We start from the raw sequence: 25000 nt of genomic DNA on the forward strand, positions 1-25000 counted from the left end.
GCACAAACAGCCAACATCTCAAATGACAAATGCCTACGTGGCATTTTTCTTTTTGGTTCAATGGGATCTGCTGAACTGTCCTTCTGTCTGTTGTCCCCTGTGCTGAGCTTTGTGTTGGGGATTCTGTAGCTTTACTCTTCTATTTGTTTTGTGTCACAGTCGTTAGGAGAAGTTGTTAATTGGAAAAAAAAAAAAAATAAAACACAAAAACCACCACCATCACTGCCAAAACCTTCTTAAAATGTGAGGGGAAGCAAATAACAGCTATTAAAGCTTGGATAATCTTTTAGCTTAAGATCTGCTTCTATCTTGCCATGTTTCTATTAATTCCTACTCTACAATTTCCACATCCTGCTAAGCTATGGTTCTACGTTTCTGTGCAGGGATGATGGCTCAATGGTTCTGAAATGTTTCTATATAACACATTTAGAATTGTTAGATTTTAGATGTCTCCATTTCTGAAGTTGTCAGAGAAAGGATGCAGACCTGGATTTCAGAAAAGAAAATGGCTCGCTGCTGATGATGACTTACCGGGGACAGGTATTCCTTAGCTCTGTTTGGGTGGGTGCTATCCTGCTGGCAAGGATGTGTTCCGACACCACCTACTTTTCCCTGTCTTGTGACTAAAAGTATGTTTTTATCTTACAACAAGAACGTGAGCACTCTCTGTCATATCAGGGTTCCCTACGCATGGGGTTTGGGTCCTATGTCTGTTGGTTGCATAGCATAGATGCTTGTTAGAAGGAGTTAAACAAGTACCCTCTAGGCCATATGCATTTTTTTTTCTGATTAGCTGTATGACTGTGATATAGCTAAAATGACCGACCATTTCACAGACAAATAGGAGATAGACAGCTATGAACTCCTACAATAGAGAAGTTTGTGATCAGTGTTCAGAAAAAGCAAATCAAGTCACTCTTTACCAACTGAACTGAATTCCTCACAACATATATCCTACAGCAATCAAGAGTAGAGTGCCTAAGCAGAATTGTTCTGATTTTGCAAAAATTTTAATATCTGTTTTTCACAGCTGCAAAGAATTACTGGGGTTGCAGAGTGGGAGAGAGCTGGGTCCTTGTTAGGTCATTCGGAAGGACAGAGTCAGGCTGACTGTAATTAACCTGTGCTGGTGAGCTGAGTAAACAATGAGGTTACAGAGGGATCAGGAAAAAAAAAAAAAAGGAAAAAAAAAGAATTAAAAATTAAAAAAGGTGGTATAAATCAGCAATGATGGAACCAGCAGAGATTTGGGCCATCTCCAAGAGGCAAGGAGGGATACACAATTTACTACTGAAGTATCTCTGACGGAATTTGAAGAATGCGTGTGAATTTTAGGGCAACATGTTAATGTAATATATCTAAGGGAAAGAAAACCTGCTTCTTCCATCCAAACATCTCTCAAACCCATCTGGTAACAATCAATCAATTTAATGAGCAGAAAGAAATGGGCTATCACTAATAAGTCTTATTGTGTTGTGGTAGAGGAAAACACTTCAACATACAGCCAAAGGATTCTTCTGGCTTCAGCGAAGGGCTTAATTTATGGATCCTGACAGTAAGACACAATGGCTTCATATTCAGCCTGTCCAGCAAATACAAGGGAGCAGCTATTAAATGCATAATATGAATGTGATACACCTTTCAGTGGGCTCAACTATAAGAAAACTTAAACAGACTTAACGTCTGCCAGCCTAGTAAGAAGGAATGGCTGTCAGAGCAAAGAATCAGAATTTCTGCCCTAGCTGAAAGTTGAGCAAAAGAATAATATTTGGTAAGCTAGTCTTTCATATGCAGAACATCCTATTCTTTTCAATCCCCTAGACATCCACAGTGTGTTTCAATGTTAAAAACTGTAGAAAGGCATGAGCGCTGTAGCTGTGCTTTAGTTTCAGAGGAAGACAAAATAACCCTGTATAACATCTGTATATCATATCTGTGTCTATATTGCAAGTAAGATAACCTATTAAAAACTGATTAGTAGAGCAAAAGAGGTGTTAATAGCTTGATATTTGCACTATATTTCTTTGGGGGTGCTTTACTGGAAATTAACTCTCTGGTCCTATCTGCTCAAAATCTGAGAGTGATGAGAGCGTATTTGTTGTGAAACCAGAAGCTATTTCAGAAGCTATTTCAGAGTTTGCTCTAAAGTTACGGTCTTCAAGTTCATTCCACAGTGCAAACCAAAGCACAAGAACATGATATGCTCAGGGTGGGTTGCTTCATAAGCAACCTGTGATGGATTTTTGTGATTGGAGGGGGGGAGCACGCTCCTCTGCATGCTTATCCAAATTTAAAAACGAAAAGTGGGTCTGGTAACTGCGCCAGAGATCCAGGGAATTGTTATTGTCATTATTTATTAATCTCTTTGTCTAAAGTGCTTATTTGACGCCTGACTCACGCCGAGGCGCCCCCAAGCGCCGTAGCTGCGCCTTGAGGCGGAGCGCGGCGGCGGTTGCGGCGGTTATGGCGGTTTGGGGCGGTTGTGGCGGTGCCGCGCTGCCCCCTGGCGGCGCCTTCCCCTCCCGCTCCGCTGGGCGGCTGCTGCCCGGCCCACAGCCGAGCCCCCTCGTCAGCCCCGGCCACTGGCCCCCGGCGCAGTACATTAAGTCTTTGTTGCTTTCCCCCACGTTTCCTGCCAGCCAAGCTCAGTGACTTTCAGTGACTTCCTGCCTCGGAGCCAGGCTTCTGTGGCATGATGTCAAGGGCACTGACCTCAGGTTTAAACTGGCAGCGTGACTAAAAAAAATTGGTGTTGCAACCCTGGTATGTGTTTATACACGCCAACAAGAAGGACTGCAAAGCTCTCAGTAATTATCCTGATGCCCTTGTGTGTTCTAGCAGAACGATCTCATCTGTGACAGGAACAGAGAAAATCTATTCTGAAATGTTTGCAAGTATGAATAAGTTTTGCAGTTTTCAGGTGTTTTCTCAGCAGGTAGACTCTGGTCTTGATACTATTAATTTTTGAAACTGCCATAGTATCAGAAAGCATCATAAAGAAAATCTAGATAAGTTCAAGAAAGATCACTCAGTTAACATTGACATAAGAAAGATTTTCAGGGCTGCCTGACATCTCACCACACTGTCAGCACTCAAAGTACTTCTCAAACAGCCAGCTTCTTGTCAGCATACCAACAGCTGAATTTGAACAGCTGATGTTGGTGGAATACCGTAGCATTTTGTAACTGTTACTTAATTGTAGTCTCACAAGATCTCAGTAATTATTCTCTCACTTCATAAATACAGAAAACAAAAATCAAAGGGGCTCGTTCAAATTCCTAAAGGAAGGTGAGTAGGTATAGCCTACTCCACTGGCTTCTGAATTTTTCCAGCTGTGCAGAATGAAAACAAACAAAAATGTATAGTGGTGATGACTAATTTGTCAGCTTTACAAATACTCTCACATCATCTGCTCACAGAAGGTATAATTAATCTCAAGTAACTTTAAGTTAACATAAGGGAGATTTTTATATCTGATATGGGCAGTCTCCGCTCCCTTTTTAGTCAGTGGAGAGCAGCAGGCACTTTTAGGTGCGACTGATCTAACTTGCTAATGACGTGCCCAGATGTGCTAGTCAGGAGGTGAATCACTGCTTCTGTTTGGTCACACAGATGCCACCCTCCATTCTGAGCAGGAGTAAGGACTCAGCCTCCTGTCGCTAGCCCATTCTATTTTATGCTTCAATGGAGGATGACATCAGCAAAAATTTGGTGCTTGTTGAAAGCTAGAGAGAACATTACAGCTACAGTCAGCTTGCCTAATGCCACAGCTGAAAAAGAACAAAACAAATAACGTAGGGCTACTGAAAACAAACTACTCCTTAAGATAAAGACCATATGTGTGCAGTTCCTTTTTCTTCAAAGTAAAGCTGATTCTGAGTGCTTGCACAGCAAAAGCAATAGAGACACAGCAACAACATGGAATCTTAAAGCTGTGCTACACAGGAAGCAAAACCCTTCCCTCAGGCAAGGCAGGATGGCTAGTGAACAGCTCAGCCATTGTGCACCTTGCAAAAGTTTAAAGAAAGACACTCCAGATGTGTAGAGATGTTTTTACATGCTACTGTACTGGAAATTAGAGGTTGTTGCATTATCTCTGATCAGCGGGAGGATGGAAGTGTTTATACTCGCTGTCCTTTTGGTGCCACCGCACTGCATGCAACACTGCACCACAGTAGTGAAACATGAACTCGTGCTCTGAGTGCCGAGCTGTTCCCTGCAGTAGAGGCAGTAAGGTGCATCCGTCGATGACCCTGATGAAGAGGACGGAGGTCACCAGGCTGTTCAGGAGTTTCACCCTGCAGCGGTATGCACTCAGCATGCATGCAGAATTAGGATTTCAGGTATTTCTAGAATAAGCTACTGTTTAGCTAACGAGCCCTGGCATTTTTAATTGTGTAGAAGGGTGGAGGCCAGCGATTAGTAGTTAATAGCAGTTTGTGCAATTGCATTTAGTTCACACATCCTGGAGAGATAAATTATCATTAATGTAATTTTCCTAGGGGTAAACAAGTGATAACCATAGAAAAGGCAAGGGTCACCACTTTTAATCTGACTCCCTGAAACTGAAGTCACCGATATCTCTGTGAGCTTAGGGCTGTGTAAAAATAGTGCCACTTAGTTAACTGGCTGACAGTTGGCTTAGTGATGCAACACAAGGACTTTTCTGCTTTTTGCTCAGAATGCCATAGGCATCCAGCCTTTCACTTGTTCTTTAGAGGAGTCTAACATAGATGCTACCATTTGTTTACTTCCGAGGAATGAACTTCTCCATTACTGGTACCAAATACAGGCTGTTTGATCCATCTTCCCTACTCACAAAGAACCAGGCATCCCAGTCCGGGAAAGGGCCTGTCTTAGGTATTTTTAACAGGACCAACCAGCTTTATGAATTTACAATTTTTCATATAAAAGTTCTTTTTTTTTTTTTTTTCCCCAAAGTCATCCCAGTGACTCCAGTAGTCCAGGTTCCCTTTCAGTGATTAGAAAACTGAGTTATCTAACTGATCCTTGATAACACATGTTGTTTGCCTTTCCCATGTATTAAGGTAAGATGGGGAAAACTAAGCAGAAGATTGCTAGAGAACTATCTGGTTTAACAACTAATAGAATTTAACCCATGGGCATTAGGATGTGTGACATATAATCAGCTTTGATCTAAATCAAGGAAGGAGAGCAAGCATGGTTTATGAAGCCACTTTTGTGCCTGTCTTGAGGCACTACCCCTCCAGCCAGCTGAACCACTGTTGGGAAAATGTCCATAAGGCTCGTTGGTTCACTGATAACTATGTCTGCAGGCAATGCTCCAGGCCATCTAACTATTCCTGGAACACGGATCCCTCCTTCCAAACCTCCCATTCCTTTTCCACCTGTTAGAGGAGAAAAAACAAAACAAAACAAAAACAGATAAATATAAGAATGAGAACTACTGGGCATTTATTATGCATGTATAATTAAAGGATTTAAAAATTTCAAAATATTCAAATACTTTTAATGAAAACATGGAAAACAGCAAAATGACTACAATGCAAGCCCCATTCTTCAAGAATAAGCTGATTACTTATTACTTTATTTTAAACTTCTTTGTGGGGTATATATAGAAACTCAATACAAAGCAGCGTTTTGGGCATAAGAGGAATAATTTCACCCTCTGATGCTTCAGAGGACATTCTAACCTGTATTTTTAATTGAATGTCATGTTTGAGAATAATCACACTCCCTAAAAACATGCACATCTGTTATTAGTAAAAAGCAATATCTGGCTCTGTCAATGAAAGAGAGGTTGCAGCCTCACATGGTGCCCAAGAAAAGGAATTAACACAGGGCAAACTTGGTCAACAGATTGGGGCTTGTCGACCCCCATGGGCACACTCCCACAGTCAGACGTTTCTAAACCAGAGGCTGCTGAACATTACAAAATGATTTCTCCAATCCTGGAGAGCAGTGAGAGGAACTATGATAATGATTGCCCTCCAAGAGTTTACAATCCCAGGGATGGTCTGAGGTGGTCCCATGGTCCCATGTGCAGAACCGTGTGGTAAATGGGGAAGCACTCTAAATGTTTTACAGTAAGGAAGACTTCCACCTACATTTCTATTGATGTGAAAAAAATCCAAAGTCGTCTTTTTTTTTTTTTTTTTTTTCTGCATTCCTCTAATCTTCTTAACCTTCTCCTATATTTTTTTCTTCCATGCGTTGGCTATCTTGTTAGCCAAAATATATATATATAAATATTTTTGAATGCTGCTTCAAAGTGAGAATGATTAATTAACTGCAAATGTCTGTTCTTAATGTCAAGGATGGGTATATTAATTAAGCCAGAAAATCCATTTAACTCAATTAAAGCCAGAAATCCATTAGCCAAGTTGATGGTCCATTCAGAAAATAAAAAAAGTGTAAGTGTGAAGCTCAGGTACATACATGACATTTACTCTGTTGTTCATTCTATTGAGGGCAGAAATGCCCAGACATTGCTGAAAAAACTGGTAGAAAATTTGTCAAGTAAAACTTGAAGCTGGTGTATTAGTTCAGTTAATAAACCAGCAAATTTGGATGGTTGTTTAAACTAGGCCCTGGCTTTTACTATGGACGAGGTATGCTCATACTTAGTGCTGAGAGGCAAGGTTCCCAGAGCTTGGTTTGAGAGGTTGACAAAGTCGTATGGTGGATTACAAAAAGGGCAAGTCCACCTACTTGTGCAATAACCTTGTGCTTTGTAGAATGATGGTTTCTCACACCTTGTTGTTTACTAACACCTGTTCTTATTACCCATGTGCATGGCTCTTCTTGTTTTTAATATCCTCTTAGCAGTAATAACACCTTACAGCAGTGAGTTCTACAGGTATTTATGAATTAACGGGATATCCCCTCTTCTGTTGTATGCAGAGATAAATGTGAATAACCCCTTTCTGATGTTAATTTCTAAACTAGTATTATATCTATCTCCCCTTGTCTCATCTCTAAGCAGGCATGTTTTCATCATTGGCCTCATTGAAGTCACTATCTAATCACATTCACCTTTCACCTCTTGTTATTCATGTTCTTATTTTAGGCTAGTGAATACCCTAGGTTAGACTCAAGTTAGTCCATTGGCTTTTTTTTTGGCATCTGTTACTGGTATGGAAACTTCATGTCCAGAACTGAAGGCTAATTTTGCATTTAGGACTGCTACTGGATGTGATCTAAGCTCTATCAAAAATTTATTGTGTGGCTCATCAAAGCACTTACTGCTAGAGAATGTGCATTTTGATGCTGAGCAAGATCAAAGCACCTGAATCTTCATTTGTAGGGAAATAAGCAATAGGAACAGTTTTCAGTCTTCATTATACAGTAAGTGCTAAGCTGCCGAAGATATCAGAGTGGCTTTTCAGGTCTTAGAAATCTGGAGAGTTATCTCATGGGTTCAGACAGCTAGAGGAATTCCAAAGGATTTCAGTCCAGATTAAGGAATCTCATCAGAGCTGTTGTCATAAAAGCATTAAGGGTTTGGTCTTTAGCCTCTGCTGCACTGATGTATGCTTTGATGCAAAGCAGCACTGCTGAGTTCATGGTGAAGTACAGAGAAAGGAGTACAGAGCTCATCTAAGGGAAATGGAGGAAAAACAAATACTAACCAGCAGTGGGCTTTAGAAACTGTTTTCTTCCTTGCTTATTTTCTACAAACGACAAAAGAGATGGAAAAAGCAAGTAGAAGGGAGTATTTATGAATTCAGGAGAAGGACCTGGAGGTGTTGGTTGATGAGAAGCTTGATGTGAGCTGGCAATGTGCTCTTGCAGCCCAGAAAAACCAACTGTATACTGGCCTGCAGCAAAAGAAGAGTGGCCAGCAGGGTGAGGGAAGTGTTTTTCCCCTTCTAATCTGCTCTCATCAGATCCCACCTGAAGTCCTGCATTCACCTCTGGGGCCTCCAGCAGAAGAATGACATGGACATACTACAACGAATCCAGAGGAGGGCCTTGAAGATGACCAAAGTGATGGAGCACCTCTCCTACAAAGACAGGCTGAGGGAGTTGGGGTTGTTCAGCCTGGAGAAGGGAAGGCTCCGGGGAGACCCCTGGAGAACAACTTTTCAATACCTAAAGGGTACCTACAAGAAAGTTAAGGAGGGACTCTTATCAGGGACTGTAGTGATAGGACAAGAAGTAATGGTTTTAAACTAAAAGAGGGGAGATTTAGATTATATATTAGGAAGAAACATCACTCAGAGGGTCGTGAGGCACAGGAAGACGCTGCCCCGAGAAGCTGTGGATGCCCCATCCCTCGAAGTGTTCAAGGCCAGGTTGGATGAGGCTTTAAGCAACCTGATCTAGTGGGAGGTGTCCCTGCCCATGGCAGAGGGGTTGGAAAAAGATGACATTTAAAGTCTATTACAACACAAGCCATACTGTGATTCTATGATTTAGTACTAGAGCAAGAATAAGTGGAGAATAACCACACGGAAGGTGGGTCGGTAAGAGTGACCATGAAAAATTTAAGACCTAAAGAAGTAAGGCAAAAAAACAAAACAAGGAACTCCAGCAAGGTAGATTTGAATAAAGCTACAGGACTGGTAAAGGAGGACTCCTCGGAGAAACTGTTTGTGGGGGAAATATCAGTAAGAACTGGTGAGTCTTTAAAGAACCAGTATTAAAGGGCACAAGTTTAAGTCTTCATACATGTATTTCAGTGGAAAATTAGGAAGTATAATTATTTAGGCATTTCATGTGCTTTTTCTGTGGATTCCAAGTCCAAGAAGGAGTAATGAGCCAGCAATGTGCCCTGGCAGCCAGGAGGGCCAATCGTGTCCTGGGGTGCATCAAGCACGGCATCGCTAGTAGGTCAAGGGAGGTGATTGTCCCGCTCTACTCTGCGCTGGTGCGGCCTCACCTCGAGTACTGTGTGCAGTTCTGGGCACCACAGTATAAAAAGGACATGAAACTGTTGGAAAGTGTCCAGAGGAGGGCTACGAAGATGGTGAAAGGCCTTGAGGGGAAGACGTAGGAGGAACGGCTGAGGTCACTGGGCCTGTTCAGCCTAGAGAAGAGGAGGCTGAGGGGAGACCTCATCACAGTCTACAACTTCCTCGTAAGGGGGTGTCGAGAGGCAGGAGACCTTTTCTCCATTAACACTAGTGACAGGACCCGCGGGAACGGGGTTAAGCTGAGGCAGGGGAAATTTAGGCTGGACGTCAGGAGGGGGTTCTTCACAGAGAGGGTGGTTGCACACTGGAACAGGCTCCCCAGGGAAGTGGTCACTGCACCGAGCCTGTCTGAATTTAAGAAGAGATTGGACTGTGAACTTAGGCACATGGTCTGAACTTTTGGGTAGACCTGTGCGGTGTCAAGAGTTGGACTTGATGATCCTTAAGGGTCCCTTCCAACTCAGGATATTCTATGATTCTAATATAAGAGGAAGAATCTCAGTCAGGCTATTAAGGATGGGTTTATTTTATGGACTCTTAATGACAAAATCAGAAAGCACAGAACATGTAATGTAAGTTAACTAGTGATGAGAGAGAGAAATGAGAAGTATCATGGCAAAAAAAAAAAAAAAAAAAAAAAAGGCAAAAGTACTAGTTGCTATCCACTGGGAAACAAACAAACAAATCAGGAAAGAAAATTGAAATATTGACTGATTTTAATGATGCTTCTGTATGAGTCTTTAATACACAAACCTGGCTTGTTACCAAGTAACAAACAGTTTACCCTATCATCCATTAGGCATCCATTAAGCCTTGACTAAGGGCAGATGTTTTCAAACAGTCTGAACCTGATGAATGTTTGGAGCATTCATAGCACTAGTTGATGAAGAGTTGTTTTATTTGAGTTGTGGAGATTTGCTGAGGTATCAGACTGGAAAAAGGCAAGCTGTGGTGTCTGTCTTGGAAAACAAAGCAGAACAAACCAAAACAAATAGCAGTAGACTGCCTGAATAAATATTGCAATCAATAATCATATAACTTTTAAGCATGTAGAAGGAAATTAGCATATCAGTAATAGTTCTGCCAAGATGAAATTGTGTCAAATAAAATAATTTAGATTGGTGAATATGGAAAGAGCTTCTGCATAATCTGAAGCAAGGAAAGGTAAATAACAGGAAACAAACAAATCTAGTAGCATTGACAATGCAAATGAGTACTTGGGGGATTGCTGAACGTCTTCAAGAATAGATAAGACAATGTAGTTGTCAGGAGCAGCTTTGGTGAAAGAGATCTTGTTTAGGAACTGAAGGATGACTAGCTGATGCCCTGAAGTTGCTCCAGCCTTACAAACTAAGATTTTCATTCCAGCATGTTGCTTTTTTATTCTATTTATCTATTCTATTTATTCATCTATCTATTATATTTATTTTTAATAGCTAGTTTTATGCATGCACATGCTGCCAAGATTTTACCTTTATAGATCCCATTCCATCCACCTAAGCAGGCATTTCCTCTGTAAGCCCGTACAGATCCCCCGTGATCAGATGCAAAATAAACAAATGTGGTATTCTTCAAGCCTTCCTTGTCAATAGCATCAAGAAGCCTACCTATAAACAAAGAAAACATCATAATTATGTCCTGAGATGCAGTCAGATTTTTAAGATTTTTTGAAGACACTCATTCCACTGACCTCAATGAGTTCTGTAATGAACTATCATAAGCAATGCAGAGTAATCCTAAATCATGGGAGCGATAAGAGCCTAACAGAAAGCTGCTGAATGTGTCCAAATTCTGTTTCTGGAAAATAAAACACAAAACCAAATGGAAAATAAGTTACATGAATGCCCCTTTTATTCAGGCCTCTCAAAATGTTCTGTCAGTTCTATGCTGTAAATTCTCAGAGTCAAGGACTCTCTCCACTGTGTAGCCTCGAGCATCTTGAAAAGCTTAGACAATAGAGCTTCCTAGTCACAGGAAAAATGCTTTTTTCACCATGGACTAAACAAAGACTCTGAAATGAGGCTTCACACAATCAGCCAAGATCTTCTCTGGAAGTCAGTTGCAAAAACTCCGCAGAGTGCAATTCAGATCTAACTTCATAAGGAATGTTTTCAGTACTGACAGGATAAAACATTTATACAGAGTATAATTTATCTTCGGTTGCTTTTCCCAATCACCCACTGCATCAAAATATGATCACCACAAACAGCTTCCATAGCTACAGAAGCAACAACAGCTGACATGCAAGAAAAAAAATAAAGGCCAGTGATGGGGGTCATGAGCTAGATTTCATGCATCCCCTTGGCCAAGATAGTCATTTGACTAAAAACAAACTCTACCTCCAAAAAGGAATTTAGATTGAATCTAGACCTCTTGGTTCTGAATTACAGCCCAAATCTCTTTGTCCTCACTAGCGGCATCCTGTTTGGCCTATGTGACACATGTTCCTTACACCGTTGTACTTCTGCTATTCTGCTCTGCTTCAGTAGCTTGTGTCTGAATTTAGTTAGTGCCAAAAATTAGAAAAGGATTGTGCCAGAGTCCTCTGGTGTGATCAGATCTTGCAGAGGTGCTCGGCCTGCCAATCACAAGCAATCAGGCTCCTTTCAAGGCAGATTTTTTTAAACATGATTATTGGATGTAGAAAAGGCTCAGGGAATCTGGTCTGGAGTGTGGCAACTAGAGGTGAGTGGTGCATACTTTGTCAGTAGGACCTTCACTTTTCAGGAAATGTTAATAAGAGCTATCTTTCTCCATCTCATTGAAGCAAAAAGGAACTACTAATTAAGGCTTAGGTATAAATCTGAGCTGTGAGTGCAAGTTACATTTTTAAATTTAATTAACTTATTAAATGAAACATTATAACTTCTTAAATTGACCTTTTGGCTAGGAAGGAGTTCAGATTTCTGCTGTAAGGATTATTCCTTGATAGAAGGGAACAAGTACACAAAACAACCAGTGTATAATGTAATCTTCATCAGCAGCACCTGTTATATCTTTTGAGACTAGACAGCTGGAGTAATATAATACATTTGATTAATAATCTGATTAGCTGACTTCTTTTAACACTGCAACACAGAAGTGTGTCAATTAAAAAGTAGGAACTAAAAAGCCTCACAAGAAAAGCCTGCACTTTCAACCTAAAAGAAAGAAAAAAGTTGTGGTAATGAAATGGCAATCTTTGGAGCTAACTGTATATCCAAGGCAAGTTTTTTTTTGTCATATACAAATAGGGAGTTCTGTGACCATCCCTTCGTTGGGGTGTTTCTTTTTCACAGTCAAATAAATAAAGGATTTCCTTCAAGCCATCACGTACCCACTATCCAGTCCATCTCCTCTACACTATCTCCATATAAGCCATGTCTGCTTCTTCCCAGAAACTTCTCCATGGTAACGAGAGGAGTGTGAACGTGTAAAAGGGAAAAAAAGAGAAGAAATGGTCTCTGCTTGTTTCTGAAACAAAACAAAAAAACCAACAGTAGTCATTTCTCTACAAACTATCACTCAGAACAAAATATAACAGTAATATGCAAGTGATATATATAACAGTAATACGGTAGTGACTATCTTACTAAAAATATGTTTAGGGTCTAGAGTAAGAATTTTGGATTTTGACATCTTTGCATTTTTGAAGCCTTGGGAGACAGAGGGGATTAAAACACTCCTCGAAGATTTTGGTTCTGTATGAAGACCAAAATAGTAATGGGATGTTTCTCTTGTTCCAAATTAAATATGTGTAGAACATTAGATAAACAAGCACAAAAGTTCATAGCCTAAAGACTGATACACACACAGAGGCAGGGAGAAGAGGACTCACTTGCTTAAACCCAAATATTGGTGTCACTGAGTATCTGAGACATCCTTGTGAAACTGGCAGGTATGACACTCAAATCACAAGGAACCGCATTCCTTTAACATGGGCAGCTAGAGGCCAGGCAGGATATCCTATGAACCTGAGGATATCCTCTATGAGGACATCTGTGTTCAAAGTTTTACAGAAGAGTTTTCTCTCACCCCAATTTCCCTTAAAAAAGGAACAAACAAAAAACCCCCAATCCCACAGAGAAATAATATAATGTTATTCAGGGATATACTCAGGCTTGTCACATACATATTTCTAAGAAATTAGCAGTTAGTTTATCTCTAGCTGATAGTACTGTAAATGAAGGGCACCTTGGGAAAACAAAACAAAATTCAGTATCAGTCTCCAACTTGTAAAATATTAACTTCATATGGAACTTTAAATGACAGTCCATTCATCAGGCTAAGATTATTTTTCTATTCCTATGAATAGGAATTCATAGTCCTTGGCCAGGACCCCTTTCAGAACAAAACATAAAAGCAACAAAATCATCGTATCTTTTCCTGAGTTGCTGACAAGCTATGTAAAAGGTGAAGGACAGCAGTTGCATGCTGACAAGTTGAGGGATACTAGAAAACACCAAATTGTCACTTGCCAGCACTAGGGGCAGATGGTGCAGCATGCCAGCTGCCTAACCAAGTGGTGTATGATGCAGCAGATTTAGAAAATCCTTAAGAGGTGATACAATTTTTGTTGGTTACATTTCAATGAATGAAACTGCCTCCATCAGCATATTAGAAGTAGTTTTTTCTAGGTTCATTGGTTGTTCTGTGATATCATGGTTTCTCTTCAGGATACAGTTCCAGTACTTGGTGAATCCATAGTTGGAGAACCAAGAAAGGAAATACAGGAGACTGCAGATGGTCACACATATAATTATTTTCCATTTTACCTGGAATAAGCTGGTAAGTTTTCCAATCAGAAGTGTAAGCACTGCAAGGAAGATTATCTGTGAGTGAAGCCAATATTTATCTTGCAGAGACTTGTCCAGCTCAGGGTCATCCGTGCCTTGACACTCATTCATGAGGGTGAAAGGCATGCCATAAAAATAATCAAAACCATGATTCTGCGCCTCCGTTCTGCGCCTCCGTTCTGCGCCTCCGTTCTGCGCCTCGTATCCATCCCAGTCTGTTTCTACTTACCACAAGGCAAATTCTGCATTCACATGAAGGTACCTTTTTCACACAGCCTGTTTTTCAATCTTCCAAATACTGAAGAACATTCTTCAAAGTCAGGCTTACCTGTGTGCACTTGGGTTTCGGAGGCCTTCCCCCCCCTCCCCCTCCCAGTGCTCCCCCAGTGCTTGGAATGGAGATTAGAATCCACCTAAGTAATTTCACGGAAAACAGACAAGGTGAAGGAAGTACTCAAACTCCTCCACAGCAACAACCACAGAACCCAGGAACACTTACCTGTAGTCTTCTGAACTCGAGTCACTTCCAAAGCGCTTCGCGGTGAAATAGCGCCACCAAGGTTTTACTGAAGAAGGCACCACCAATGTAACTGGCTCATAGAGTCTCTAAAACTATCTCACAGAGAGGGCAGAAAACACGAAGGAAAAGCAGCCTACAGGGGAACGCTGAGCCCAAGTCACCACAAGAGAAAAACACCCTAGGCAACCCAAGTCTCAGTCTCTCCTGGGGAGGCAATTCCCCCACAAGTCCTCAGGCTTCCTATATAGCAAAGGTAAAATGACCCACACCTGGCAGGTTTCACTTCACAAGGTTGGAGCCAAGAGACCTTGTGGAATAAGCTCATCTACCTGGCTTCAAAGTTTTAAGGTCAATTGCTCCTTATCACTAGCAGAAATAACCTGACAAGGGGCTTAGTGGTTAGAGTTGACCTAATGAATTAACTACAAAAGGTGCACAAGGGTCATATTTCTGTTAGTCATTCTGTGAGGAAAATTAGTACAGAGCCTGTTAAAAAAATAAATACAAATAAATAAAAGATATGAATAAAAAAGAAAATGACCTTAAAGGCAAACTTGCCATCATAGGTTTTCATCTGTCTAGTCATGACAGATAAAGAATTTAGCAATCAGAATTCCTTTTCTTGATATTAACGTTATTTAAATTTTCTTTTCTGAGATCCCTTCTTTATGCAGGACTTTTCTAAATCTAGCCCCATGACCTCTGACTACACTATTTATTGAATCATAGAATATCCCGAGTTGGAAGGGACCCATAAGGATCATCAAGTCCAACTCCTGGCACCGCACAGGTCTACCCAAAAGTTTAGACCACGTGACTAAGTGCACAGTCCAATCGCTTCTTAAATTCAGACAGGCTTGGTGCAGTGACTAGTTCCCTGGGGAGCCTGTTCCAGCGTGCAACCACCCTCCTCTCTGTGAAGAACCTCTTCCTGACGTCCAGCCTAAACCTTCCCTGCCTCAGCTTAACACCATTCCTGTGGGTCCTATCATTGGTGATTACAGAGAATAGGTCAGCACCTGCCTCTGCACTCCCCCTTGCGAGGAAGTTGTACGCTGCAATGAGGTCCTCCCTCAGCCTCCCCTTCTCCAGGCTGAACAGGCCCAGTGACCTCAGCTACTCCTCATACGTCTTCCCCTCTAGGCCCTTCACCATCTTCGTCGCCCGCCTCTGGACACTCTCCAGCAGTTTACTGTCCTTTCTGTACTGTGGTGCCCAGAACTGCACGCAGTACTCGAAGTGAGGCCGCACCAGCGCAGAGTAGAGCGGGACAATCACTTCCCTTGATTGACTAGCAATGCTGTGCTTGATGCACCCCAGGATACGGTTGGCCCTCCTGGCTGCCAGGGCACACTGCTGGCTCATGTTCAACTTGCTGTGAACCACCACCCCTGGATCCCTCTCTGCGGGGCTGCTCTCCAGCATCTCGTCACCCAGTCTGTACGTATAGCCAGGGTGGCCCCATCCCAGGTGCAGGACCCGGCACTTGCTCTTGTTAATCTTCATGAGGTTGGTGATCGCCCAGCTCTCCAATCTGTCCAGATCTCTCTGCAAGGCCTTTCCACCCTCAGCCCCTCATCTGAGTCTACAACTCCTCCAAGTTTGGTGCCATCAGCAAATTTGCTCAAAACACATTCTAGTCCTACATCTAAATCGTTTATAAAAACACTGAAGAGGACTGGCCCTAAAATGGAGCCTTGAGGGTCCCCACTAGTGACCATGTGCCAGCCTGATGTGGCCCCATTTACCACAAGCTCTTGAGCCCTGCCTGTCAGCCAATTGCTCACCCATCGCATGATGTTTTTGTTAGGTTGTATGCTGGACATTTTGTCCAGTAGGATCCCACGGGAAGCCATGTTAAAAGCTTTGCTCAGGTCCAAAAAGATCACGTCAGCTGGTTTCCCTTGATCAACCAGATGGGTGATCTTATCATGAAAGGAATTCAGATTTGTTAGGCAGGACCTACCCCTCATGAACCCACGTTGGCTGGGACCAATGACTGCATTGTCCCCCAGGTGTGCTTCAAGAGCTTCAAGGATCATCTTCTCCATAATTTTACCAGGTGCTGATGTGAGACTAACAGGCCTGTAGTTGCCACGGTCTATTTTCTTGCCCTTCTTGAAAATTGGTACGACATTTGCCAGCTTCCAGTCCACTGGGACCTCTCCAGATTCACAAGACCATTGAAAAATAATTGAGAGAGGTCCCGCGATGGCGTCAGCCAGCTCCTTAAGCACCCTGGGATGAGTCCCATCTGGACCCAAGGACTTGTATAGATCCAGGTGGAGCAGCAAATCCCGCACACGTTCAGGGTCGGTTGGGAGTTTATCGTTCCCACCGTCGTGGTCCTCCAGCTCAGGGCACCCGGGGTGTATTTACTTCGGCTGCGTAGAAGCTATCGCGCATAAATGCCAGGATCCAGATCCTCACTCACTATTCAGGTCAAGGACTGGGCTGCAAGTTTTGGCTTTAATTTGGTTACCTGCTGTCCTGGTTTCAGTTAGAACAGAGTTGATTTTCTTCCTAGTGGCTGGTAGAATGCTGTGTTTTGGCTTAGGATGAGAAGAGTGCTGATAACACCCCGATGTTTTAATTGTTGCAGAGCAGTGCTTATACCAATCCAAGGACACCTCAGCCTTTTGCTCTGTCCTGCCAACAGGCAGGCTGGGGGTGCAGTAAGAGCTGGGAGGGGACAGACCCAGGACAGGTGACCCAAACTGGCCAAAGGGGTATTCCATACCATCTGACGTCATGCTAAACAATATATAGGGGTGGCTAGCCGGGGGAGGGGGCCGGACTGCTGTTGTTTAGGCTGGGCATCCGTCAGCGGGTGATGAGCAATTGCATTGTGCATCCCTTGTTTGTACATATTATTAGTAGTAGTACTATTATTATCATTGTATTATTATTATTATTAGTATTATTATTTTCCTGTCTTATTAAACTGTCTTTATCTCAACTCACGGGCTTCACTTTCCATTTCTCTTCCCCGTCCCAGAGAGGGAGGGGGGAAGGGGGGCGAACGGCTGCGTGGTGTTTAGCTGCCGGCTGGGTTAAACCACGACAGTCTTTTTGGTGCCCAACATGGGGCTCGAAAGGTTGAGATAACGGCAGATCTGACCAGAATGTGTTAAACTAAAATTGGTATAAGTATTAGACCTGCTTAATAGTCACTTGTCATAATGCTGATTGCTTTAATCTTAACTCTGCTGCGCCTGTTTTCCAAATTGAGTATTATAGCACATTATTTTCTGTATGTGCTCTCTGTCATGTTGTTTATCCTCTCCGGGCCCTAGTCTCAGATCATTATGGTACTGTGTGTTGTAACAGTGGCTTATGAGACGATGAAATATCTGGTCATGACTCTAACTTGGTATTTGTACTCAGTAACATCGTTGACTCTATACTTTGGAAACTGTATTTTGGAAACTATTAGCAATTATACCTGTTGCCTTTTTTCATTAGGGAGTCAATGTGTGGAGGGGAAAGGGGAAGATATTTTCTCGTACTTGATCACTCTCCCTTCCTCCTTCACCACCCTCTTATCCTCCGAGCTTATTACAATAGCTCTCCAAGATATTGAATATCCTTGGGATACTCAGACCAGCATAGTCTTGTTGTTCTGCCTCCTGAATGCGCTTCAGATTCTGCTTAAAGTTAAACAACTACTTAGGAAGCTCATCCGGAGATCTGCCCGGAGGCAGTATAGTTGTGGGTGGCAGGGAGTATGGGAGGATATGGGCAGGCATCTAGAGCAGTTGGCACCCCCAGTGTTTTGGAAATTCACCCCTGAACAACTGCAAAATCCTAAGAAACTGGCAGAATGCTTGAAAAAAAAAGTGTTGCGATTCTGGCAGTTCCAAAGTAACACAAATCATTGTAACATGCTGGGGCCTGGCTCGTGCCTATCGAGCTGCCATTGATACTGCTATCAACTTAGTGACAGACCCTGCGGCCACTCCAAGTCCCGTGACAGATCCAACGGCCACTGTGACCCCTACGGTGGACTCTTCAGCCGCTCCAGTTCCAGCTCCTGCAACCACTCCAGTCCCAGCTCCTGCAGCCGCTCCAGTCCCAGCTCCTGCAGCCGCTCCAGTCCCAGCTCCTGCAGCCGCTCCAGTTCCAGCTCCTGCAGCCGCTCCAGTTCCAGTTCCTGCAGCTGCTCCAGTTTCAGTTCCTGAAGCCGCTCTAACTCCGGTTCCTGCAGCCACTCCAGCCCCAGCTCCTGCAGCTGCTCCAGCTCCTGTGGCTGGGTCAGAGAAACGAGCTGTAGCAGTGCAAGTTGACCCTGCAGAGGGTATTCCAGCCCCTGAGGCAGATCCTGTAATGAGGTCAGAGAAATGAGCTGTAGCAGTGCAAGCTGCCCCTGTAGAGAAGGTGAAAAAATGGTATAGAGATTCAGGTCGTTTGGAACGCAGAGAGTCTTCTGCCAAATCTAGGTATAGAGACAACGACGATGCTGGGCCATCAGGGATTCAGGAGGAGGAAGATGAGGATGCCAAAAAAATCAGCAGTAACTACCCGAAGCCTAAATGAGCATGAGTTACGAGATGTGCGAAAAGATTTTGGTCGCTGTATAGGTGAGCAGCTTGTCACCTGGTTGCTCCGGTGCTGGGACACTGGAACCAATTGTGTGGAATTAGACGGCAGGGAAGCCAAGCGACTGGGATCCCTTGCTAGAGACGCAGGCATTGACAAAGCAATTGCAGATGGAGCACAATCTCACAGCCTCTGGAGGCGTCTCCTCTCAGCTGTGAGGGAAAGGTATCCCTTCAAGGAAGAACTTTTATGTCTACCAGGCAAGTGGACCACTATGGAGAAGGGAATCCAGTACCTGAGGGAATTAGCCGTACGGGAAGTGATTTATGAGGATCCAGACCTCAGACAAACATCCAAAGATCCAGATGAAGTCAGGTGTACACGACCCATGTGGCGGAAGTTTGTACGGAGTGCACCATCATCATATGCCAGCTCATTGGCAATAATGGCCTGGAAAGAGGATGAGGAACCCACAGTGGATGAAGTGGCTAAACAACTCCGGCAGTACGAAGAAAGTCTCTCCTCTTCCTTACAGGCCTGCGTCTCAGCTGTGGAGAAACTTTCTGAAGAGTTCCACCAACTTAAAGAGAATCTATCTTCATCCCCACCTGAACCAACCAGTGTCCACCGACCAAAAGAGAACACTGTGGAGAAACTTTCTGAAAAGGTTCACCAACTTGAAGAGAGATTATTCTCCTCCGTACCTGTACAAAGCAGTGTCTCAGCTATCAGGGGTAGGCGTTCATCCGCACAAGGAAGACGATATGGTGGGTACTCACCCTGTGCCACCCTGTGGTTTTACTTACGAGACCATGGAGAGGACATGAGAAAATGGGATGGAAAATCTACCGCGACCCTAGAGGCACGGTTACATGAGTTGCAAAAGAAAACAATTGGGAAAAAGGGATTCTTTGAAAAGTTTGCTGCTCCAACTTCCAGCAGACAGTCCTTCAAACACAGAAACGAAGAAGATTCTGACCAGGAATAGGGAGGCCCTGCCTCCAGCCAGGGGGAGGAAAGGGACAATCGAGTTTATTGGACTGTGTGGATTCAATGGCCTGGCACATCAGACACACAGAAGTATAAGGCTTTAGTAGACACCAGTGCACCATGTACTATAATGCCATCGAGATATAAAGGACCAGAGCCCATCTGTATTTGTGGAGTGACAGGGGGATCTCAGCAGTTGACTGTATTGGAGGCTGAAGTGAGTCTGACTGGGAATGAGTGGGAAAAGCACCGCATTGTGACTTGCCCGGATGTTCCATGTATCTTTGGCATAGACTATCTTAGAAGAGGATATTGCAAGGACCCAAAAGGGTTCCGGTGGGCTTTTGGTATAGCTGCCTTAGAGACAGAAGGCATTAAACAATTATCTACCTTGCCTGGTCTCTCCGAGGACCCCTCTGTTGTGGGGTTGCTGAGGATCAAAGAACAGCAAGTGCCAATCGCTACCACAACTGTGCACTGGCGGCAATATCGCACTAACCAGGACTCCCTGATTCCCATCCATAAGCTAATTCGTCAATTGGAGAACCAAGGAGTGATCAGCAAGACTCATTCACCTTTCAATAGTCCCATATGGCCAGTGTGAAAGTCTAATGGCGAGTGGAGACTAACAGTGGACTATCGTGGCCTGAACGAAGTGACGCCACCAAGTGCTGCAGTGCCGGACATGCTAGAACTTCAGTATGAACTTGAATCGAAGGCAGCCAAGTGGTACGCCACAATTGATATCGCTAATGCATTTTTCTCCATCCCTCTAGCAGCAGAGTGCAGGCCACAATTTGCCTTCACTTGGAGGGGAGTCCAATATACTTGGAATCGACTGCCCCAGGGGTGGAAACACAGCCCTACCATTTGCCATGGGCTAATCCAGTCTGCGCTAGAGCAGGGGGAAGCTCCTGAACACCTGCAGTACATCGATGACATTATTGTGTGGGGTGACACAGCAGAGGAAGTTTTTGAGAAAGGGAAGAAAATAGTCCAAATCCTTCTGAAAGCCGGTTTTGCCATAAAACAAAATAAAGTGAAAGGACCTGCACGAAAGATCCAGTTTTTAGGAATAAAATGGCAAGATGGACGTCGTCAAATCCCAATGGATGTGATCAACAAAATAACAGCTATGTCTCCACCAACTAGCAAAAAAGAAACACAGACTTTCCTAGGTGTTGTGGGGTTTTGGAGAATGCACATCCCAAATTACAGTCTGATTGTAAACCCGCTCTACCAAGTAACCCGTAAGAAGAATGAGTTTGAATGGGGCCCTGAGCAACGACAAGCCTTTGAACAAACCAAGCAGGAAATAGTTCATGCAGTAGCCCTTGGGCCAGTTCAAACAGGACCAGATGTAAAGAATGTGCTCTACACTGCAGCCGGGGAGAACGGCCCCACCTGGAGCCTCTGGCAGAAAGAACCTGGGGAAACTCGAGGTCGGCCCCTGGGGTTTTGGAGTCGGGGATACAGAGGATCTGAGGCCCGCTATACTCCAACTGAAAAGGAGATATTGGCAGCATATGAAGGAGTTCGATCTGCTTCGGAGGTGGTTGGTACTGAAGCGCAGCTCCTCCTAGCACCCCGATTGCCAGTACTAGGCTGGATGTTCAAAGGAAGGGTCTCTTCTACGCATCATGCAACTGATGCTACATGGAGCAAGTGGGTTGCACTGATTACTCAGCAGGCTCGAATAGGAAACCCCAGTCGCCCAGGAATATTGGAAGTGATTATGGACTGGCCAGAAGGCAAATATTTTGGGATATCATCAGAGGAGGAGGTGGGTCGTGCTGAAGAAGCCCCACTGTACAACCAGTTACCAGAGAATGAAAAGAAATATGCCCTGTTCACTGATGGGTCCTGTTGTATTGTGGGAAAGCATCGGAGATGGAAGGCTGCTGTATGGAGTCCTACACGACGAGTTGCAGAAGCTGCTGAGGGAGAAGGTGAATCGAGTCAGTTTGCAGAAGTGAAGGCCATTCAGCTGGCTTTAGACATTGCTGAACGAGAAAAATGGCCAGTTCTCTATCTCTACACTGATTCATGGATGGTAGCAAATGCCCTGTGGGGATGGTTACAGCAATGGAAGCAAAACAACTGGCAGCGTAGGGGCAAACCCATCTGGGCTGCTGCATTGTGGCAAGATATTGCTGCTCGGGTAGAGAAGCTGGCTGTGAAAGTACGTCACGTAGATGCTCATGTGCCCAAGAATCGGGCTACTGAAGAACATCAAAACAACCAGCAGGTGGATCAGGCTGCTAAGATTGAAGTAGCTCAGGTGGATCTGGATTGGCAGCATAAAGGTGAATTATTTATAGCCCGATGGGCCCATGACACCTCAGGCCATCAAGGTAGAGATGCAACATACAGATGGGCTCGTGATCGAGGGGTGGACCTGACCATGGACGCTATAGCACAGGTTATTCATGACTGTGAAACATGTGCTGCAATCAAGCAAGCCAAACAGTCAAAGCCTCTTTGGTATGGAGGACGATGGCTGAAATAGAAATATGGAGAGGCCTGGCAGATTGATTACATCACACTCCCTCAAACTCGCAATGGCAAGCGCCACGTACTTACAATGGTGGAAGCAACCACCGGATGGCTGGAAACATATCCTGTGCCTCATGGAACACTATCCTGGAACACTATCCTGGGCCTTGAAAAGCAAGTCCTATGGCGACATGGCACCCCAGAAAGAATAGAGTCAGACAATGGGACTCATTTCCAAAACAACCTTATAGACACTTGGGCCAAAGAGCATGGTATTGAGTGGGTGTATCACATCCCCTATCATGCACCAGCCTCCGGGAAAGTTGAACGATACAATGGACTGTTAAAGACTACATTGAAAGCAATGGGCGCTGGGACATTCAAAAATTGGGATACGCATTTGGCAAAGGCCACCTGGTTAGTCAATACTAGGGGATCTGCCAACTGAGCTGGACCTGCCCAATCAAACTTGTTATGTACTGTAGATGAGGATAAAGTTCCTGTAGTGCATGTAAGAAATATGCTGGGTAAAACAGTCTGGGCTACTCCTGCCTCAGGAAAAGGCAAACCCATTCGTGGAATTGTTTTTGCTCAGGGACCTGGATACACTTGGTGGGTGATGCAAAAGAACGGAGAGTTCCGGTGTGTACCTCAAGGAGATTTAATACTGGGTGAGAATAGCCCATGAATTGAATTATACCATGTTAATTACTATATAATACTGTATGTTATCACTACCACGACTACAATCTACCCTACATGAAAATGGTGACTAATTAGAATGTATGGAAAAGAGTGTAACCTGAGCATGACATAAATGATATGGAATAAGGGGTGGATAGATGTCCTGGTTTCAGTTAGAACAGAGTTGATTTTCTTCCTAGTGGCTGGTACAATGCTGTGTTATGGCTTAGGATGAGAAGAGTGCTGATAACACCCCGATGTTTTAATTGTTGCAGAGCAGTACTTATACTAAGCCAAGGACATTTCAGCTTCTTGCTCTGTCCTGCCAACGGGCAGGCTGGGGGTGCAGTAAGAGCTGGGAGGGGACAGACCCAGTTGGAGGCCAGTCACTAGTGGCGTCCCCCAGGGCTCGGTGCTGGGGCCGGTCCTCTTTAATATCTTCATCGATGATCTGGATGAGGGCATCGAGTGCACCCTCAGTAAGTTCGCAGATGACACCAAGTTAGGTGCGTGTGTCGATCTGCTTGAGGGTAGGAAAGCTCTGCAGGAGGATCTGGATAGGCTGGACCGATGGGCTGAGGTCAACTGCATGAAGTTTAACAAGGCCAAGTGCCGGGTCCTGCACCTGGGGCGCAATAACCCCAAGCAGAGCTACAGGCTGGGAGAGGAATGGTTGGAAAGCTGCCAGGCAGAGAAGGACCTGGGGGTGATGGTGGATAGTCGGCTGAATATGAGCCAGCAGTGTGCTCAGGTGGCCAAGAAGGCCAACGGCATCCTGGCTTGTATTAGGAACAGCGTGACCAGCAGGGCTAGGGAGGTGATCGTCCCCCTGTACTCAGCTCTGGTGAGGCCGCACCTCGAGTACTGTGTTCAGTTTTGGGCCCCTCGCTACAAGAAGGACATGGAGGTGCTTGAGCGGGTGCAGAGAAGGGCGACGAAGCTGGTGAGGGGCCTGGAGAACAAGTCCTACGAGGAGCGGCTGTGGGAGCTGGGCTTGTTCAGCCTGGAGAAGAGGAGGCTCAGGGGTGACCTTATTGCTCTTTACAGATACCTTAAAGGAGGCTGTAGAGAGGTGGGGGTTGGCCTGTTCTCCCACGTGCCTGGTGACAGGACGAGGGGGAATGGGCTTAAGTTGAGCCAGGGGAGTTTTAGGTTAGATGTTAGGAAGACCTTCTTTACAGAAAGGGTTGTGAGGCATTGGAACAGGCTGCCCAGGGAAGTGGTGGAGTCACCATCCCTGGAAGTCTTCAAAAGACGCTTAGATGTAGAGCTTAGGGATATGGTTTAGTGGAGGGCTGTTAGCGTTAGGTTGGAGGTTGGACTCGATGACCTTGAGGTCTCTTCCAACCTAGAAGATTCTGTGATTCTGTGATCTGATGTCATGCTAAACAATATATAGGGGTGGCTAGCTGGGGGAGGGGGCCAGACTGCTTGGGGTTAGGCTGGGCATCGGTCAGCGGGTGTCTCACCTCGATACCTCTCCTTGAGGCCCTGCAGGGAGTAGCTCCACAAGTCTATCTCCCGCTCACACTCCCTGATATCCCTCAACCTCTCCACCTTCTCCTTGAGTTCTGCCACCATGCGGACCAGGTCACCCACCTGCTCGCACCTCATGCACGCAGTTTCTCTGCCTCCCGCTGATGGCAGGAACAGGCTCAGATGCTCCTTGCATCCCGTGACCTGAACTGCGGCATTTTTTAACGGGTAGTCAGTCTGGGTGTGTACCGACTTCCTGGAGAGCGCACCCTGCCTGGTGGAGACCATTATCACCTAGCTAACGGCTGTTGTTAAGGAGGTGTTCTTATGGGCGAGGGGAGCGCTCTGCCCTTCCTGCCCACCCTGCCTGCGCGAACTGCTGCGCCACGCCCTTCTGACGCGCCATGCCCTGTTTGCCCGTCCTGGTTGCTCGAGCTTCCTAGGGGCAGCTTTTGAACGGCCGGGGAGGGGGCGCCTCAATTCTGCGCCTGGCAATGATCTTGGGAGGATTCACAGCCATATGCCGCTTCCCTGCAAATACAAAATAAAGGTATTAAACAAAATCCAACATTATTAGTCTCATGTGTCTGCCAGTATTTCTAAAAGTTTGGCTGCACTCC

At 44.5% G+C, this 25000-nt stretch overlaps 1 pseudogene across 1 annotated transcript in view; it reads right to left on the reverse strand.

The window, feature by feature from the left end:
• Positions 1 to 25000, reverse strand: part of LOC311429727 (arylsulfatase H-like) — a 37705-nt pseudogene that overhangs the window by 8085 nt on the left and 4620 nt on the right. Inside the window, exons 5-9 of the transcript XR_014698872.1 lie at positions 13464 to 13841; positions 12217 to 12353; positions 10373 to 10507; positions 5207 to 5369; positions 4132 to 4253 (exon numbers count right to left, since the gene is read on the reverse strand). The product of XR_014698872.1 is annotated as an arylsulfatase H-like (transcript). The remainder of the gene's footprint in view (positions 1 to 4131; positions 4254 to 5206; positions 5370 to 10372; positions 10508 to 12216; positions 12354 to 13463; positions 13842 to 25000) is intronic.

This window comes from Aythya ferina (genome assembly GCF_964211825.1).
Source record: "Aythya ferina genome assembly, chromosome: 1".
Taxonomy (NCBI): domain Eukaryota; kingdom Metazoa; phylum Chordata; class Aves; order Anseriformes; family Anatidae; genus Aythya; species Aythya ferina.